This window comes from Petaurus breviceps, unplaced genomic scaffold, assembly GCF_028583685.1.
Source record: "Petaurus breviceps papuanus isolate PSGF00001 unplaced genomic scaffold, PetGlider_PUasm1.0 164, whole genome shotgun sequence".
Lineage (NCBI taxonomy): Eukaryota > Metazoa > Chordata > Mammalia > Diprotodontia > Petauridae > Petaurus > Petaurus breviceps.
In genome coordinates, this window is record NW_027185735.1 from 15696299 (window position 1) to 15709632 (window position 13334).

The window sequence follows — 13334 nt, forward strand, 5'->3', positions numbered from 1 at the left end:
GGCTATCCATTGAACTTCCCAAGGTCAAGTTTGTGCAAAATGTTACCTTTCTTCAGAAGTACATCAAATCTTTGACAAATTTTCTACCCTCCTGACATTTTCCTTGTGTATTTATTTTCTTTGGATTTTCTTTCAAAAGTTAAATTAATTACTCTATTCCATTTCCCCTCCCCTCATCCTCTAACAGTTGTAAAATCTTTTTTTTTAGGGTAGAGACTTTGTCATTTAAAAAAATCTTTACAGCACAGTGCTTTGCACATAGTAAATGCTTAATAAATGCTTCAATCTTTTAAAGAAATTAATCAATTATAATTATAATAATTGATCAATTAGTTCACAAACAATAGATAAATGAATTAAATGCTTGTGGAATTGAACCACGATATAAATGAAACAAGATATAATCCAAACAATAGCTTAATTTTTTTTTGGTAGGGGAAAGTCACCCCCTAAAGTTTCAAGTAAAGAAAACTGAGGCACAGGAAAATTGATTTATTAATGGCTTACAGTCATTCTCAAGGATTGTAAAATAATATCTTTTCATTTTAGCATTACATAAAGGCTACTTTAGACTTTGGGCCTTAATTTCGCCCCCTCAGATCCACTCTAAGGAACTGTAAATACCCAACACAATTGTGACATAGGGATGGGGATTTAGTTGGCAGCTCGGAGTAGCCTGAGGCACCAGCTGCAATAACGAGACTGTAGACTTGAAATTTCACAATTCTAGTTCTGGCTGTAAATAACCTTAGAGAAGTTGCCTCACCTTGTAATAATAATTCATTAAAAAATGGCTGTAAAATACTTAACTGGAGTTAAGAGGATGGGGGAGTAATTATCACATGAATGTTTTGGAGGGTGAGTCCAATATGCTTTATTGGGGAGGCTGTGTAATCCCGAAGGCCACTCTTATCTGAAGCCCACCTATTTTTCAAGGATTACACACATGGACCTAACATCTTTAGGTGTTAGGCTTTCTCCTGGGTGCCCGTACTGATCACATCGTGTCATTTTCAAAAGACATTAACCCAAAAGAGGGAAAGACCTCCTCTTCTACAACTCATCCCAGCCCTTCCGAGAGTCAAAGATGTTAAGCCCCAGGGCTGGGAGGCCAGAGTTTGGAAAAGGACCACGGTACCCGGGTTTCTGATTGGGCCGGTCGCATTCCACTCATACTCTCTCGCTCTCTGATTCGTCGATTCCGCACCCCTCGCTTTTCTTCTCCTTTCCCTCATTGGGTATTTACAGTTCCCCTCCTCCAGGCCCTACGCCTAGGATTGGGCCGGAGAGGCAGCCCATCAGTCGGCTGGGCTCCGAAGCTTAGAACAGTTGCTCGCTTCACTTGCCAGCTTCAAGACTTTTTAAATGTCTTGGTGGGTGGGTGGGTGGGGAGCTTTGTTGGAAAAAAGATGCCGTTTCCCTTAGGTGTGCGTGGTGAAGGCAATGAGGTATTAACTTTTCGCAGGGTCAGAGGCTTCTCCAAGCTCGGCTAGTGGAGCTGCTGGGCACGTAACAGAAACTCACACCTGGCCTCCCCTAAACGTGTTTTCCTATGCACGATGAAGCGGAGCTTGGGCGGATTTTAGTTCTAAATCAATTGAAAAAACGATGAGAGGGCATCATGTAGAGCCACCTTGGTAAGGGGTGGAAGGAAGTCTCACTTAGCAATGCACGTTGCATGCGGTTGTCGCGCTGGCGAACCAGTGTTCCCCCTGGACCGTTCAGCATTACCCAACGCCAACGTACCTCAAGCAGTCCAATATTCCCCGCAGGGCCAGTAAAGGAATTGCCAGACGTGCCTATCATTTCCAGGAGACCGAAAGAATACTGCAAACCCCAGATGGCTTGTTCTCCCCAAGGGAAGTCTGGGATTTTTCTAGGGCAACCTTTCCTCACCCCTCCTTGTTAAGTCCTGGTACTGGATGATTCTTGATGAGGATGAATACAGCGGATTCCTTTACAACTCGTGTGGGAGTGCATGCGCACGTGTGTGGCTGATGGAACTGCGTAAATGTCCCCTCGTCCCAAGAGTATTTTCTTCACTTGGCTTGGACGTGGATGTTCCCGCTACTGCGGGAACCCAAGAGCGGAAAAAAAAAAAAAAAGAGAAAGAAACGGCGGTGTGGAAGAAGCACTGGCACATGCCAGGGTCGCCGTAGGTGGCAGCGGCTGGCGCATGCGCACGCGCACACTTGACGGGCCCTGAACGGCGAGGGGTGCGCGCCCCTTTCGCGCGCGCATGCTTGCGCTATCATAGGCTCCCCCGCCTGCGTTCTTGTCGGAGCCGCTCCGGCGCGTGCGCGCGTTATCCCCGGCTGACCCGCCCAGGTTTTTTTTTTTTACCCTCCCCTAGCTCTCCCAGTCTTTCCAACCTCCCGCACTCCACCCCTGCCCCCTCATCCGTTCCCCTCTCCGCCCCCCCAGGAATGGGGTTCGTGCTGCTCTGGGTCGCGCGCCCAGTGGCCGGCTCGCGCTGTCAGCGTCCGCCCAGCTCGCGCCGCCTCGCGTTCCCCCTCAATCAGTGGCGCCGAAGGCTCCGTTAAACGGCGGCGGCCGCCGCGGTGGTTCCTGTTTCCGTTTCTTCCTCCCCTCCCCGAGTCGGGAGTAGCATCCTCGTCCACGCCACCACCCCTCCCACTCCACTCCCCCTTCTCAGGGCAGCTACGGCTGGAGGTGGCGGTAGCTGGAGACGAGCCATTGGAGCCCTCCTCCCCTCCTTCCACGGGTAAGGGGGCGTCGGGTCGTCGCGTGGGGCTGAGACTGGGGTTCCCGGTGGCGGGGAAAGCTCGGGGACCCGGAGAACCCGAGGACTTGGGGCCGCTTCTCTCCTCCCGGGCCTGCGGCTGCCGCTTAAACAGCGATTCCCGGAAGGAGCCGGGGAAAGAATTTCCCCTCCCCCTCTTCCCCTCCATCCCTCCGCGGACCCTGGAGCTGGGGGCTTGGTGGGGGCTCAGCTCCGGGAGCTTCAGGTGTGGGAGTCCTGGGCTAAGTGGGGCCGGGGCGTCTTCTGCCTGGGGCGGGAGGGGCGCTGTTGCTCTCCTCAGAAGAGCGCATCCTGCCCAGGGGGGTAAGGAAGATGGGGGGGGGGGGGGGCGGCGCGGGCCCCTCCTCGTCCCCCCCTTCTCCTTCACCTCCCACTCAGCTCACGCACTCCGGCCGGTGGGCATCTTAGTGTGCGAGTTTTTAATGCTCCTAATGGAAATGGGGGGAATGCATCTGCACCCAGATCCACCCCACCGAGGAAGAGAGAGCAGCCCCTTCTCTTTAAGGTTGTGGGCTTTAGTTAGCGAAGGGGGCCTCTCACCTTTTAATGGAGAGGTGATGGTAACTTGACTCTAAATGCTGTAGGGCTGGGGGTGGTGGTGATAAAAGAGCTAATCATCTCTTTGTGGGGAGGTTTGCCCTGCCTTGCAGCCTGTGCGGTGTCCGGTGCATCACCTGTTATTCACTGACAATTCACTTTGGGGGTTGCAACCTTCTGGCACACCGAACATCAGAGAACTGCTGCATTTCAAACTACTCTAAAGTTGGACGGCACTGACCACATCTGGCTTTAAACCTTGGCTTGATTTTTTAGGGTTGAGTCTTTTGTGTTTGGGGGGGTAGGAAAATTTTTAAAAGATACATAAAATTCCATGCATTGTATTTATTTAAACCAGTTCAGGAGAGTGAAGTCACAATTTCCGTTCTGCAACCATAGACCTCTAATTGCCAGTTTAATTTTCCTTAGGACGATTTGCAATGATGTTTTTTACAGTTTAAATAAACTCACAAGTAATTGGCTAATTTTTATTTTTAAAGCCAATGGATGAAGGAAGTAGGTTTCATAAGAGGTTTTTTTTTTTATCATCAAAGATGTTCTTTATTTTCTTGTTAAGTTTGTGTATTTGATTTCATGAAGTAGCACTTTTAAAAAGAATTATGTTGAAAATGTATTATAAAAACAATTAAATCTTTTTAAGCATTGTAGGGTTATCTTATGCTTACTGGAAAGAGTTGTGGTTTTACTTTGGCTCCTTCAAAAGCCATTCCATAAAGTGAACACCAATACTTCTCTAATCTTTTGTATTCCAGCACAAAATTTTCAGATTAAAATATATTTACGAGTAATTCATTCAATAGTAAGGTTAAGAAAATCCAGATTTGAAATTGTGAATCATAGAAGTTTAGTTTCTCAAGAATTTAGGCAATCAGGAATGAAAAGGATCTAAAAACTACTGAAGTTGCTTTGGAGGCATAGCATTTTCTTTTTACAACTTTAGAACTTCAGCATTCTTAAATTGAAGAGCCTGCTGAACAGCTGGAAGGAAACTTGCATAGATAGCAGAAACAGATGCAAAAATATTTTCTTTATCTTTGATCAAGTAATGAATTAGGCAGACAAAAGTAAAAAGTGTTATATACAGTGACAGAATCTAGTTCATTGGAATAGTGAATTTAGATTAATTTCATTGAAATGTAGAATTGTAGAAAGATTATATTTCAGTTATGGCATTTGACTGAAAAATCATTTTGTAAGTGTCCAGATGTATTTTCCTGCATGTCATTTCTGTTTAAGATGGATGAAATTTTAAGAATCTTTCTGACTAATTTCTGTCGTTCTTTGGTACAGTTCTTTTTTTATTTCAAGCACTCTGATGTGATATTTTTTGGAAAATGTTGAATTTCAGTACTTGGCAATGACCTGGTACAACCAGTGAGTGCATCATATTTATATTTTAAATGCAGTTACAACATTAGTAGTATGGTCTGGAGGGGGAGCTAGTGCCAAAGCAAATAGCTTAATTTATGCTGGAACTTTTTAAAAGCCTAAAACAGATTTCCTGCGACCAATATTATTATTGTTGTTGTTGTTGAAAAGGGTAGGAAAAATATTTTTCTGTATATAAAGTTATTTGTTGATAGTATTAGGAAGCATGTTTTCTGTAGAACAAGTAATAGGATTTGTTACCCCAGTTTTTATGGTCTGAAATTTTGGAAAGCGGATAGAAACATTTAATTTCTCACTTAAAACAACTGTGAATGTGTGATTAAGAACTTAATTTATGATCACGTTTTGTCATTGTGCTTGGTGCAATATAGTAGAAGTCTATAGTCTAGAAGGAGAGAGTTAAGGAGAGAGGTGAAGCTTTGCCAAGTCCTTAGTGCTTGTTTGTAACCTTTATTTAAAATAACCAATCCATAATTTTGAAATTTTAACCACACCCCTGGTATAGGTTAAAAGATCAGAATGTGTATAAGCAAGTGCATTCAGTGTGCATGAGTAAATCTGTGTAATCTCCAGAAACTTTATAGGTCTTATTTTGATGAGGAATTGGATTGTTCATACATCTGGAGAGTAAGTATCCCAAGGTCACTTTCTAACTGCTTCCTCCTGCAATATAGCGCAGTGAATTGACCAGCTGACCTGTTAAATTGGATTGGTGCCTTTTGAATATAAAGCAATGTTATTTTGTTGTCTTTTATATTTTTATTTAGATTTATAAACTATAACCCAGTTAAGTATGTTAGTTTATTTCTCTTGATAGTCCAAATCAAGACTAGAATCTGGTGGTGATAGCCATCTTAAAAATATTAGAATAATCGTTTAGAAAGGGATGGATTTGAGGGTGTTGGTTGTATTTTTTTTTCAATAAATCTTATGTAAATAAGTATCAGTATATACTTTTAAAGTAAAAACAAAATATTCCTTTTAAGTTATAATAGCGTCTCTGGGCCACAGAATAGTGAGCAACATTTGTATGTTTAATGCTATAAGGTAAACATAATTTTATAAAACTTGCTAGACTATTTTGTTTACCTTGCATATCTTTTAAAATAGTTGCTTTTGATTTGCTATGCAGTACTTTTTAGTGAATTTATGATCTTTTGAATATTAAATATTATTTTTATTACTGCACATTTTGCAGATTTTAAAAGAGTTGTCTTCATTTAAATTTATAATCTGTAGTAATAAACATAAAACTAATCTACCTGAATAAAGAATTCAGTTTCTCTATTTGTTTTCTAATAGAAGACATCTTTGAAAACCTCGTCTAAAAGCCATGGTGTCATATCTAAAAGTAAAATAGGACTTTGACTTTAATTTCAGCATCAGTATTGTTTTATTTGCCTTTTAACCTAGGTCTAATGACAACTTTAGGTTTCTCATTATAATTTCAGTACAGTAGGTGGAGCTGATAGAGGAATAGATCCTGGATTTCCTTTTGTGACTTCTGGTTATTCTATACTTTATGTTTATCTTCTCTACAATGTGGGGTTTCTTTTCTGCAGTCTGGGCTATCACTTCCTTTCCTGTAATTAGACTTTCAGTTACTCGTGTTGCCATTATAATAAGCTGAAATTTAAGATGAACTTAAAAAAGAATATAGATAAAAGATACAGCTTTTTTGGGAGGGCAATTGGGGTTAAGTGACTTGCCCAAGGTAACACGGCTAGTTTTTGTGTTAAGTGTTTGAGGCCGGTTTTGAACTCAGGTCCTCTTGACTCCAAGGCTCTATTCACTGTGCCACCTAGCCGCCCTAAAAGATACAGCTTTTTTTGGGGGAACTTTTTTCTTTAAAGACATTTGCTTTACAGATAGCTACCTCTGTCATTCCTGTCCCCCATGACACTAGCAAAAAAAACTGCAACCCAAACTAAAAACCTTCCACTTTGCCCAAACATTAAAAAAAAAAAAAAGGGAACAAAGTTAAGCCTTGTGTTATTCTTGTGGTATGAGTTTTTGGCCCACAGAAAATGTGTGTGTTTATGATTATATCTATTATATACATGTATCTGCTTATACATGCACACAAAACAACTCAGCTTTATTTTTAGGAGGAAGAAAAATTAGGACTCACAATATTATGCTTAGTACTAGTAGCCAAGTTGCAATGGAGGTTTTACTAGCACATGTTAAACTTGAGAAAGAAGCATTGTATAGTTTATAGAGAGCAGGCCTGGAATTCAAGACCTGGATTCAAGTGCTTCCTCGCTGTGTGGTCTTGGGGAAGCTGTCTAATTTCTCAGTGATTAGACTCTAAAATTTCAGAGAAGATGCTGACCTGCATTGATAAGGAGGAGTTTCCTCTTTCTAGCATTCCATATACCAATGAAATAAAATATCCTAGTTCCTATTCCTCATATTAAACTCTAGAAAAGAGAGGTATATTAGTTTCAGAATGTTATTTCTCATGAAGAGTAGTTTTCTTTGTACTTTCTGAAAAATAAAGTCTTTTGTTATTTGTATCATTTAGAAGAATATTTTTTGCAAAGAGCATTTTTTTGGGGGAACTTTTAATGTGATTTTATTGGGCAGTAATGTGAATTTATGATATGTTTCAGCTTCATCTTTGCAGTGATGTTTTTCCTTTCTGCGAAGTATTATGCCAGTATTTCTTTTCACATTATGACAATATTTGCTTTAATATTATAACAATATTTAATTGTTTGCTATGGTGTAATTTTTTCCTTTGAGGGATTAGAATCTGAAAACTTGAAATAGTACGTGATTTTCTGTTTTCCTACTTTTGAACTTTTTAAAAATAAGTAATGGCATATGTGAATATTGATTTAGTTTTAGATGACCTCTATTTTCTCTTCCTGTTATAGTCATGGTTAATGGGAAGTGTACATAAAGTGTATAGTTTATAAAGTAAGTAATAAAAATTTTGAGTTGTTCATCAGTTACAATCATAGATTTGAAAAGGAAATTAAGCTGTATTTTTGTTTTCTAATCGTCACTGTCAGAAACATTTCTTGATGTGAACTTTAAATGAAAAAGCAACCACTTTCTGAATATAATGAATATAAATGAAAGATTTGACTATTTGGAAATAATCCAGACATAAAGAAAAGTAAACAAGTCTAATGCATGGGACAGCCCCCCTTTGCCCCTCTCCCTTAAAAAAAAACAACCAGAGACTACAATTTTAAAACATCATCTTGGCTAATTTGGGGGTTGTTTTAAAAATTGCATTTATATTTTAGTTTCCATACTACTTGTTGCCAAGAAACAGTGAATTCAAAGTGTGCATAGGAAGTTGTTTTTATAAAAATATGATTAAAATCATTAACCAGAATTATAAGTGTAAATTTGTACCAAGCCAGATTTTAGGAAGGACTTTAGTAAATGCCTTTTTTGAATTGTGAAGTGATAAATCTTTTGGATACAAAATTTTTATTTTTATATTATTTCAAGTAAAAGTTATATATACCTATATATGTATTTATGATATGTAAAACCCACTTACATATGTGTAGAGTGTGGACTGCCTAAGCTTCCACAGTAGGGAGAGGAATGGGTGAAACGTCTGTGATTCTTTAAAAAAATTAAAAAATATTTTTTCTTTTGGATTGTGGTGGGCTGCATTCCAAGTAACGTAGAATTTGACATACTAAGACTGGAGACCAGTGGTCTACCTTAGCTGGAGAGAAGGATTAAGGAATGGTGTAAATCAATTTCTTCTTTCTTCTAGTTTTCCTTTCTTTTCTCCCACCTCTTTTCTTTTTCTTCTTGCGCTTGGCCACCTTCTACTGGAAGAGATTGAAGATAGGTAGGGGAGGGATATGTGATGTAAGAACCAAAGTGTTTAAATAAGAGAGGAAGTATGGAGGGAACAAGGTCATAGGTGGCAGTGAAGCTTTCCAAAAAAGAGGAATAGCTTTTCCTTTTATTTGAGTAAGTAAATTTCCTATACTAAAATTCAGTCCTCTTTCTCATTATGGATTTTCAAAAGCTATGTCAGAGGAGCATAAATTCTAGCAAGTGCTATTAAAGCTAAAAAGACTACAAGAGTGGACCAGGTGATTGTATTATCTTTGTTCTAGAACCAGTCTTGCTAAGTTCAGAGAGATTGATTATAAGAAGGGTTTTACCACTAGGTGATAAAATTTCCTGCCCTAAGGTACAAAGGGGTTGTGATCTGCATCAATGAAGGGAGTAGTCACATTGATCACATGACTATCTTTTCTATGGAAAATATTGTAGGATTTCAGGAACCTGGAACAATCGACAATTTGAGAGTTGAGGAAAAAGAATGGGAAAGGCCAGAAATTAATATTCTTGCTAACATCCATATCTAGGGCTTTAATGATAGCTAGGTGAAATCCTGTGGTAATAGGGGCATAGCTGAACCTTATTGTCATTTCTGAAACAGAATCACAGTCGACTGGAGCTCCATTTTAAAATAAAAGTCTCCTTAGATGCAGTAAACCTTGGAAATGTTAATCTGGTGTTTCTCACCAGGACAAAAATATTCTTAGGATGAGAGGTATGAGAGAGGTGTATCTTTAATGTCTGAGTAAACAAAGAATATTAGACTCTCTTGAATTAAGTCAAAAAAGGGTATGTAGGTTATGTATACTTATTTAAAGAAGTTAAAAATAATAAACATGTAAAGAAACCTTTTAATGTATTATTAGTAATACATTCATTTTAACTTAAACACTAACAGAATCGTTTTATTATAGTGGCAGAAAGATGTAAGGAAAATGAAATCTCCAAAGAATTCTTCTGTACCTGGAGCAACTTGCCAGAACTAGAGGAGAAAACCTATCAGCTGTAACTGACTGCAGAGTCCCACCCACAGCAGTACAAATGGATCTAAAGGGAAAGATGATGAATAACCAAAGTCTTTTCAAGGGAACTGTGTACAGGTCCCTAAAGTTCGTGATGTGCAGTTTCTGTAATTCTTCCTTGTAATGGCTTCTGTACCATTTAGAGGCAGGGTATTTTAACTTTTGGGAATATTGAAGAGGAAAAGAATCTGAAATCAGGAAGAAACAGCAGAATTTTTATCATTTTACATATTTTTTGGGAAAACTTCTTGGACTTCAACACCAGCTCTATTCTAATGCTTCATTGTGCTGTGAAGATGACCCAGGATTCTTGAAGGCTGTGTGTCAGCATACCATAAACTTTGTCAGCCCTAACAAGCCTTGAAAGACTTGGAATATGCCCTTGTTTACATACTTAAAATCTATTCTCTTCTAACTTAATTAAACTCATAGCGACTTATTGGAGAGTTTGAAGTTTTTCAGCAACAGCAACTTTCAAAGATCATTTGGTGAAGAGCAGAGGGCATTACTGTTTGTATTGGCAGAAGGATTACCACATTACCAAAATTTGTGGCTTCTTAAAGTGTCCTTAAAAGAGCTTTTTCATTTCTTGGAGTTTTAAAAATACGTCTCCAGGGAGTTAAAATTAAATCTTAGTTTTTGTCTTAAGTAATTCACAGCAATAATGTATTCATTTAATTGTTCTTTAGCAGTGATACTAAATCCTCACATTTATTTGGTACTTTTAAGACATAAGAAGCACTTTCACAAGAGTGCTGTAAGATTGGTGGTATGAGTATTATTATTCCCCTTTGACTGAGGAAACAGAGCTGAAGCTAGGAGTCCCAAGTCTGTGACTGATAGTATTCTCACTATATCAATATGCCTCTGGAGTGGTATGATGAAAAGAAGTGAGAAGAGTGAGTAATGAAGCTTAAGTTCTACTTCTGGCTCAATCACAAATTAGCTATATGATCTAGAATGCAAAAACAAAACCTCATCTCTCTGGATATTAGTTTCCTCTTTTGTAAAGTGAGGAGTTTGGACTAAATGATGGCTATCCTTTCCAGATACAAAATTATGTGATTTGAATGGTTCAGAATAAAGCAACTTTGAGTCACTGTCTCATAGCAGTCAAACTGGCAAACATAATTATAAGCAATAAAATTCGGTGTTGGAGGTAGTCTCATAGAACCTTTTTGACAGCATTTTGTTAATATGCAGTAGAAGTTACCAAAATAATTGTACTCTTTGACCCAGTTATTCTATTGTTGAGTATTGTTCCCTGAAAGTGTTACAGAAAAACAACACACAAAAAGCTGTTTTCATAGCATTGTTATAAGTAATTGCAAAAAACTTGAGAAACAAATATCCAATAATAAGAAAATAGTTAAATAAATTGTGTTACATAAATGCAAGAATTTGGTTGTCTCACAGTTATAAGGAGTACAAAGAAATCTAGAAAGACCATTATGAAATAATGCAAAATGAAAAATACTAAAGTAAAAATGAGTGGGTGAAAAATTCTGATTTTTGTGGGCCCTTCTTGGGAATGACTGAAAAAGTTATATTTTCTGCATTGAAATTAATTTACATGTAAATAGTTGCTAAGCAAATTTAATTAGTTGTATTGTTTAATATTGTCTTTAACAGATCATTTAATTAAAAAAGTTTAAATTCAAAAATTAAAAATTAAATTAAAAAATTAAAAGAAATTAAAAAACTCTTTAAATCTTATCCATTCTGTAATCCCTTTTCTTTTTCTTTTCTGGATTATACTTCTTAAGTATTTTTGTTGGCCATCTCTTAATGGGCAAATCTCTTAATTAATAGACAATTTTCCAAACTGTGGGGCCAGGATTGTGTGACACATTTTGAGATTAGTAGAGGAGAGAGAGGAAAGAACGTGAAGTGGTGGCCAAAATAATTGGATGATTTAAGTACAACTCCCATGCAGGTATGTCTACTCTTTTTCAGTAGAAGAAAAGTTCAAATCAAATCTACCAGATTGAGACTAAAAAATTTAATTCCTTCTAACTGGTGAGTAGTATGAGAAAAGGAGCAAGCACCTATCAGCTCATGGACCTTTATTCACTTGGCCTATTCCCACATACCTGTCTCTCCTTCCTGGCCACTGTGCTCACTGTGGAAGCCTCTGCAGGGTCGAACAGATATTTGGTGTGCTCCAGTGCTTATCTGAAACTCCCTCCTCATTAGTCCCACCCAAATGGGGTGGGACATGGAAGGTAGGTCCCCCAGGTGCTGGCCTACTTTGCTTCACTTCCAGAGAAAGTTCCTGGGTCTTGGAGAGGGTTGGGGATAGACTTAAAAATCCCTTTTTACCTTTCCCCTACCTCTGACGCCAGGTACCTAATTGTATGACTTTAATGAAGATTTAAAGGTTGGGGATGACCTGCCTACTACCATTATGTTTACCCCTTCATCTTTGGGAGGCAGTAAGGTATGGTGGAAAAAGCACTGAATTTGACATCAGAGGCATTGGAGTTTTTCAAGCAAAAGCTAGAGGACTACCTTACTTGACTGATAGAGAAGCTTCTTTTTCCAGGTATAGGTTGGAGTATAGTCTAGCCTCTGACCTCTGAGGAACCTTTCCGCTCTGAAATTCTATGATTCTATGATCTGTGTTCAATTCCCAGCCTTGCCACTTGCTGTGTTACTGGGCAAATTATTCAACCCTTCTGAACCTCAGTTTCCTCATATAAAATGAAAGGATTGTATTAGATGACATGACAGGTACCTTACATATCTAAAATCATATGATCTTTTTAAAGTGGATGTGGCACAATGATTAATGCTTTCTTTTATCGTATGTGTAAAGATTTTGTGGGAATAAAAATGAGCCAAGAAATGTTTATTATAAGAAAACCTGGAAACGACAAATTTCATTCATTAGTTTAGTAAAAGGGTGCTTTTGGAAACCACTGACCTAACATTACGTTTGAATGCTGTGAGAATATGAGAATTTTCAAATGAAAAAGGCATAGTCATTAAGTTGAGGCTTAGAAGGGAGAAAGTTCTATAAGACTAGCTAATAGGTAATAATGAAAAAACAATGCCACCGCTTTGTACTGACAGTTTCAATAGTGTGTGATGAAGTTCTGTAGCTACCGTGTTTCCCCGATAATAAGACACTTGTCTTATTATTTTTTTTGGATAGATAAACACCAGAGGGCTTATTTTCAGGGGAGGGCTTATTTTAATGAACATTGACAGCAATTTTAATAAACAGGCAAATGTGAACAAAAAAATGTACCTTTATTCAATAAGCAAATCACTGGGGAAGAACAGGATGACGCGCTCACTGCTGCAGCTCTGATTGGATGCAGCTCGGAGCGCGGTGTGCGTTTTACCGGGGGGGGGGGGGTGTGATGGTGCATACAGAGGGTACCGTAATGTAGTGTGTAACGCAGGGGATCACCTTCACTACAGCAGCAATCTCAATAGGGCTTATTTTCGGGGGAGGGCTTATTTTAGAGGAATCTCACACAGTAAGGGGAGGGCTTATTTTCGGGATAGGTCTTATTATCGGGGAAACACGGTAACTTGTTAAATTAGTAAATTTCATCTAGACAGCTAGGTGGTACAGTGGATAGAGCATTGGCCTGGGAATCAGGAAGACTCCTCATCCTGAGTTCAAATTTGACCTTCTAGCTTGTAACCCTGGGCAAGTCTCTTAACTCAGTTCCTAATTTTGTAAAATGAACTGGAGAAGGAAATGGCAAACCATTCCAGTATCTTTGCCAAGAAAACCCTAAATGGGATGACAAAGAGTT

General features: G+C 38.8%; 1 protein-coding gene across 6 annotated transcripts in view; it reads left to right on the forward strand.

Annotated features, from left to right (window-relative positions):
- The first annotated feature begins 1502 nt into the window (after positions 1 to 1502).
- The window catches only part of FUT8 (fucosyltransferase 8), a 491667-nt gene continuing 479835 nt past the window's right edge, over positions 1503 to 13334 (forward strand). For 5 of the 6 annotated variants that reach the window (XM_069082396.1, XM_069082394.1, XM_069082393.1 and 2 more), the window contains exon 1: positions 1504 to 2725. The gene's annotated coding sequence lies outside the window, so the exon portion shown is untranslated. Of the gene's footprint in view, positions 2726 to 13334 lie in introns of all 6 variants that reach the window. The other variant, XM_069082397.1, reaches the window with a different exon arrangement.